Source organism: Rhinoderma darwinii, chromosome 1, assembly GCF_050947455.1.
Source record: "Rhinoderma darwinii isolate aRhiDar2 chromosome 1, aRhiDar2.hap1, whole genome shotgun sequence".
Lineage (NCBI taxonomy): Eukaryota > Metazoa > Chordata > Amphibia > Anura > Rhinodermatidae > Rhinoderma > Rhinoderma darwinii.
This window is the reverse complement of record NC_134687.1, coordinates 597,949,810-597,956,989: the sequence shown is the minus strand read 5'-3', so window position 1 is coordinate 597,956,989 and position 7,180 is coordinate 597,949,810.

The following is a 7,180-nucleotide window of genomic DNA, read 5'->3' as shown; positions in this document are numbered from 1 at the left end:
TTGTTTTTTAGATAGTTTTCCAAACTCTGGATCTCCCGCCATGTTGTGTTTGCAGAGCCCCTGAGGTACCAGTACAGTGGAAATTCACAAGAAGTGACCACATTTTGGAAACTACACCCCTCAAGGAATTTATCTAGGGGTGTAGTGAGCATTTTGACCCCACAGGAGTTTTCCAGAATTTGATGCAAAGAATGAAAAAGTACAAATTTTTCACAATTATGCCATTTCAGTGCCCAATATGTTGTGCCCAGCTTGTGTTATTGGAGATTCTCCACCCATAGATTGTTATGCAGGTTCTCCCGAGTATGGCAATACCCCACATGTGGCTATTATCTTCTGCTTGGACACACGACATGGCTCAGAAGGGAAGGATCACCATTTGGCTTTTGAGCACAGATTTTGCTGGAATATTTGTCAAGTGCCATGTTGTGTTTGCAGAGTCCCTAAAGTACCAGTACAGTGAAAACCCCTAAGAAGTGAGCCATTTTGCAAACTAAACCCATGAAGGAATTTATCTAGGGGTGTAGTGAGCATTTTAAGCCCACAGTAAATTTTCAGAATTTGATGTATAGAATGAAAAAGTACAAGTTGTTCACAATTATGCAATTTCAGTGCCCAATATGTTGTGCCCAGCTTGTGTTATCGGAGATACTTCCACCATAAATTGTTATGCAGGTTCTCCCGAGTACGGCAATACTCCACATGTGGCCATTATCTGCTGCCTGGGCACATGGCAGGGCTCAGAAGAGAAGGAGCACCAGTTAGCTTTTAGAGCTTAGATTTTGCTGGAATGGTTTTTAGTGTAAACATTTCTGTAAGTGTTAGAATGAAAAGTTTATATATCTTTGTATAAGTTTGCATAAAATTTGGAAATCTGGATAGTTTGGATAAAGTCACTGATCAGCCACAGGAATACAGGACTAAAATATGTGCAGCTGTGTTCAGCCGGTCTTTCTGGTTACGGCCTAGGCACATGGCAGGGCTAAGAAGAAATTTTATTAGAAAGTTTGGCTAACATTTTGGAGAGAAAGTCCTGGATTAAAAATCTGTCATGGCAACGTCACTGATTAAGTAAAAAATATACAAGAAAAATTGGTCCGCTCACCACTCATTCAAAGTAAAGAATGTGGCATTCCATGATTATTCGGTGCACGGGCAAAAGAGCTACGTCGGGAGTAGGTAGAAATCCAAGGAAAAAAGTTAGAGGTCCAGCACACGATATAATCTGAAAAAATACAAAACCGTTTATTTAAGTCAAAATTAAAACAAGAAATTTAAAAATCCCGGGAGAGAACACCCACTCGTTTCGAACTTTTCAGTTCTTAATCATAGCTATGAAACAGTTTTGTATTTTTTCACATTATATCGTGTGCTTGACCTCTAACGTCACTGATTAGCCAGAGGGATGCAGGACTGATATATGTGCAGCTGTGTTCAGCTCGTCTTGCCGGGTACGGCTTGAGCGCACGGCACTGCTAAGGTGGGGAAAGAGTGGCATGCAACATAATATTACTGTAGCTGTGCGACGTACATCAGGGTAAATATAAAAGGCGGTTCAACAACAAGATCAGAATTTCAGCGACGTATGGTATACGTATGGTATACTCCCTCATGCACAGTCCTGGCTTCTCGGGGAATGTGTTGCACTGATAGATGGTATCTTTTCTTATGCCGTTTTTAAAGCATACCTTGCACTGTTTTTGGCTCTTTCCCTTCTTGCCAGTTTGGGGAACTTCACTGGGGAAATGTTGCCCCAGTACAATACGTGTGGCCTCGCTTCCAGAAGTGCTGGGTCCCTCCCCTTCCTGATCTCCAAATATAAGGGACTTTATTACCACCTCTTGAAATTCCAGGAAAGTTCCCTTCTGTCCTGAAGATCTGAATAGTACGTAAGCATTATACAATGCTATTTGCATGATGTGTACGGCCAGCTTCTTGTACCACACCCTTGATTTCCGCATGGCATATTATGGCTGCAGCACTTGATCTGAGAGATCAACACCTCCCATGTATTTATTGTATTCAATAATGCAATTAGGTTTAAGGGTGTCTGTACTGGTACCTCGTACAGGGACGGGGGTGCTGCCATGGCCATGTATTGTTGTTAATATATGGACATCTCTCTTGTCCTTATACTTGACACAATAGGTTGTCACTGCATTGTGCCCTACTCGCACCTCTTCTGAGCTTTTGCCCGAGCAGCGACCTAGGGAGGCTTCTCTGGTTCTTGCGAACTGTGCCACATGCCACTGTACTTCTGGAAGCGAGGCTCTTGAAATGTAGTACGCTGATATAGTAATTATTCAGGTAGAGGTGGTAGCGCTTGTCCTGCAGTGGAGCACCGGATCCCACACTATCTTGCCGTTAACGCCCATGAAGCGGGGGGGGGGGGGGCATTCTGAGGGATGAATAGTGGTGTCCTTCCCTTCATATATTTGTGGGTGTACCCTGATGTACTTTTAAACACAGCTTGTGCATTTTCACGCCATACCTTGCCCTCTTAGTCGGCACGTACTGTCGGAATCGAAGCTTCCCTTTGAAATGAACTAGGCACTCGTCAACAGCAAAGCACTTCTTGGGGGTGTATACCTGGGCAAATTTGGCACTGAAATGGTCTAATAGGGGTCTAATTTTAATTAGGCGGTCAAAGCTGGGGTCACCTTTGGGTGGGCACTGTGCATTATCGTAGTAATGCAAAAATCTGAGAATTATCTCAAAACGAGTCCTGCCCATTGCCATGCGGTACATTGTGCTGTGGTACAGTATATCTGTGCTCCAGTATGTTCTTATGGATGGCTTTTTCAGAAGCCCTATACTGAGCACAATAGCCCAGAGATTCCTCATTTCCATGGTGTCTACAGGGGTCCACATGTTGGGCTTGGTGTAACTAGATGAGGCATTCTGGGCGATAAACTGTTGCGCTTATAAGTTAGTTTGGGTCACCATTAAGTCACTACATTAATCAGTTAAATAAACTTTAAAAAAGTATATTTCCTGTAACCCTGCCGTTTCAAATTGAATCCCTGGGGTGCCCGTAAACCCAGGGACCTGGGTCTCGTTGTTCTCGGGGATTGGGGTCCACATGGGGTCACTACTCTCGGGGCCTGGTGTAGAAGATGACCGGGGGCGACATCTTGGCGGTTCCTCATCCTCACTTGATGAGGAAGAGGAGGAAGAGGAAGAAGAGGAGATATAGAAGAGGGTTTCTGTGTCAATCCCGGACACGCTGTCCGAAGCAATAATGGTATATGCCTCCTCAGCCGTAAATACTCTACTGGCCATTATACTCTTTATCAGATAGGTATGTTGTGCAAAAACCTACCTAACTAAACTCCTATATTATTTTTTTTGAGTTTTATATTTTTTTTATTTTTTGGAGTTTTTTTTATAACAAAAGAAAATAACCAAGTGCTTGGAAAAAACCTAGAGCAAGGCTTGTATTAGGCAATCAGTTATGGCAATGTCACTCATCTGCCAGGGGACACAGAAGGCGAGTTTGCGTCACTAGCAAAACCTACCTAACTAAACTGCTATATTTATTTTTTCCGAGTTTTATATTATTTTTTTGTAGTTTTTTTGAGGGTTTTTTTTTATAACAAAAGAAAAAAAAGTGCTAGAGCAAGGCTTGTATTAGGTGATCAGTGACAACGAAGACACTGATCAGAACACAGGACAGCAATGCTCGCTCCAGGGGTTGACAAAATAAGTTATGTTATAATATTATAAATGGCAAAAAAGTAGGAGTAAGAGAAAAAAAAAACCCAGTAGCAAGGGTTTTGAACAGTGATCAGCAACTTATTCATTTACTGATCAACTGCAGCAACAAAAATCACAGCACAGTGAAAGTAATCACTAGGGGTAGTGATCAGGGGGTAAAGGGTGGAGGATGGGGGTAGTGGTATGTAGTATGTAGTATAGATATAGTAGTGTATATATATATATATATATATATATATATATATATATATATATATATATATATACATACAGTGAAGGAAATAAGTGTTTGATCCCTTGCTGATTTTGTAAGTTTGCTCACTGTCAAAGACATGAACAGTCTAGAATTTTTAGGCTAGGTTAATTTTACCAGTGAGAGATAGATTATATAAAAAAACAAAAACCTGAAAATCACATTGTCAAAATTATATATATTCATTTGCATTGTGCACAGAGAAATAAGTATTTGATCCCTTTGGCAAACAAGACTTAATACTTGGTGGCAAAACCCTTGTTGGCAAGCACAGCAGTCAGACGTTTTTTGTAGTTGATGATGAGTTTGCACACATGTTAGATGGAATTTTGGCCCACTCCTCTTTGCAGATCATCTGTAAATCATTAATATTTCGAGGCTTCTGCAGTCATAGGTGTTCTTGCACCTGCGTATTTTGTATCATTTAGTTGGAATGTGCTGTTCAATTTTTGTTGTGTTTATGGTATCCATATATGTGGGGTTAGTGACTGCCTCCACTTGTTGTTCTGGCACTCCTCCCATTCTGCCCTGGGTGATTTTAATCAGTTCAATGCTGGATCCTACCATCCCCAGGTATATATGTAGGCTTAGTCCCAGTTCTGGGTGTATGTGCAGCGTAGGTTCCCACCTTACAGAGGTCGCCTTGTCGTGGCAGGTGGGCTAACACTTTTTGATCAAAATGTGCACTAAGAACCTCCCTATTTGTAGGTAGATTTAGCTTTAGTGCATATCTATTTATATTTAGTGGTTTAGGTGGCATTAGTGTTGCAGGGTGCTGTCGCCATTTTTTTATATCTGCTGTATATCTGCAGTCATAGGTGTTCTTGCACCTGCGTATTTTGTATCATTTAGTTGGAATGTGCTGTTCAATTTTTGTTGTGTTTATGGTATCCATATATGTGGGGTTAGTGACTGCCTCCACTTGTTGTTCTTGCACTCCTCCCATTCTGCCCTGGGTGATTTTAATCAGTTCAATGCTGGATCCTACCATCCCCAGGTATATATGTAGGCTTAGTCCCAGTTCTGGGTGTATGTGCAGCGTAGGTTCCCACCTTACAGAGGTCGCCTTGTCGTGGCAGGTGGGCTAACACTTTTTGATCAAAATGTGCACTAAGAACCTCCCTATTTGTAGGTAGATTTAGCTTTAGTGCATATCTATTTATATTTAGTGGTTTAGGTGGCATTAGTGTTGCAGGGTGCTGTCGCCATTTTTTTATATCTGCTGTATATCTGCAGTCATAGGTGTTCTTGCACCTGCGTATTTTGTATCATTTAGTTGGAATGTGCTGTTCAATTTTTGTTGTGTTTATGGTATCCATATATGTGGGGTTAGTGACTGCCTCCACTTGTTGTTCTTGCACTCCTCCCATTCTGCCCTGGGTGATTTTAATCAGTTCAATGCTGGATCCTACCATCCCCAGGTATATATGTAGGCTTAGTCCCAGTTCTGGGTGTATGTGCAGCGTAGGTTCCCACCTTACAGAGGTCGCCTTGTCGTGGCAGGTGGGCTAACACTTTTTGATCAAAATGTGCACTAAGAACCTCCCTATTTGTAGGTAGATTTAGCTTTAGTGCATATCTATTTATATTTAGTGGTTTAGGTGGCATTAGTGTTGCAGGGTGCTGTCGCCATTTTTTTATATCTGCTGTATATCTGCAGTCATAGGTGTTCTTGCACCTGCGTATTTTGTATCATTTAGTTGGAATGTGCTGTTCAATTTTTGTTGTGTTTATGGTATCCATATATGTGGGGTTAGTGACTGCCTCCACTTGTTGTTCTTGCACTCCTCCCATTCTGCCCTGGGTGATTTTAATCAGTTCAATGCTGGATCCTACCATCCCCAGGTATATATGTAGGCTTAGTCCCAGTTCTGGGTGTATGTGCAGCGTAGGTTCCCACCTTACAGAGGTCGCCTTGTCGTGGCAGGTGGGCTAACACTTTTTGATCAAAATGTGCACTAAGAACCTCCCTATTTGTAGGTAGATTTAGCTTTAGTGCATATCTATTTATATTTAGTGGTTTAGGTGGCATTAGTGTTGCAGGGTGCTGTCGCCATTTTTTTATATCTGCTGTATATCTGCAGTCATAGGTGTTCTTGCACCTGCGTATTTTGTATCATTTAGTTGGAATGTGCTGTTCAATTTTTGTTGTGTTTATGGTATCCATATATGTGGGGTTAGTGACTGCCTCCACTTGTTGTTCTTGCACTCCTCCCATTCTGCCCTGGGTGATTTTAATCAGTTCAATGCTGGATCCTACCATCCCCAGGTATATATGTAGGCTTAGTCCCAGTTCTGGGTGTATGTGCAGCGTAGGTTCCCACCTTACAGAGGTCGCCTTGTCGTGGCAGGTGGGCTAACACTTTTTGATCAAAATGTGCACTAAGAACCTCCCTATTTGTAGGTAGATTTAGCTTTAGTGCATATCTATTTATATTTAGTGGTTTAGGTGGCATTAGTGTTGCAGGGTGCTGTCGCCATTTTTTTATATCTGCTGTATATCTGCAGTCATAGGTGTTCTTGCACCTGCGTATTTTGTATCATTTAGTTGGAATGTGCTGTTCAATTTTTGTTGTGTTTATGGTATCCATATATGTGGGGTTAGTGACTGCCTCCACTTGTTGTTCTTGCACTCCTCCCATTCTGCCCTGGGTGATTTTAATCAGTTCAATGCTGGATCCTACCATCCCCAGGTATATATGTAGGCTTAGTCCCAGTTCTGGGTGTATGTGCAGCGTAGGTTCCCACCTTACAGAGGTCGCCTTGTCGTGGCAGGTGGGCTAACACTTTTTGATCAAAATGTGCACTAAGAACCTCCCTATTTGTAGGTAGATTTAGCTTTAGTGCATATCTATTTATATTTAGTGGTTTAGGTGGCATTAGTGTTGCAGGGTGCTGTCGCCATTTTTTTATATCTGCTGTATATCTGCAGTCATAGGTGTTCTTGCACCTGCGTATTTTGTATCATTTAGTTGGAATGTGCTGTTCAATTTTTGTTGTGTTTATGGTATCCATATATGTGGGGTTAGTGACTGCCTCCACTTGTTGTTCTTGCACTCCTCCCATTCTGCCCTGGGTGATTTTAATCAGTTCAATGCTGGATCCTACCATCCCCAGGTATATATGTAGGCTTAGTCCCAGTTCTGGGTGTATGTGCAGCGTAGGTTCCCACCTTACAGAGGTCGCCTTGTCGTGGCAGGTGGGCTAACA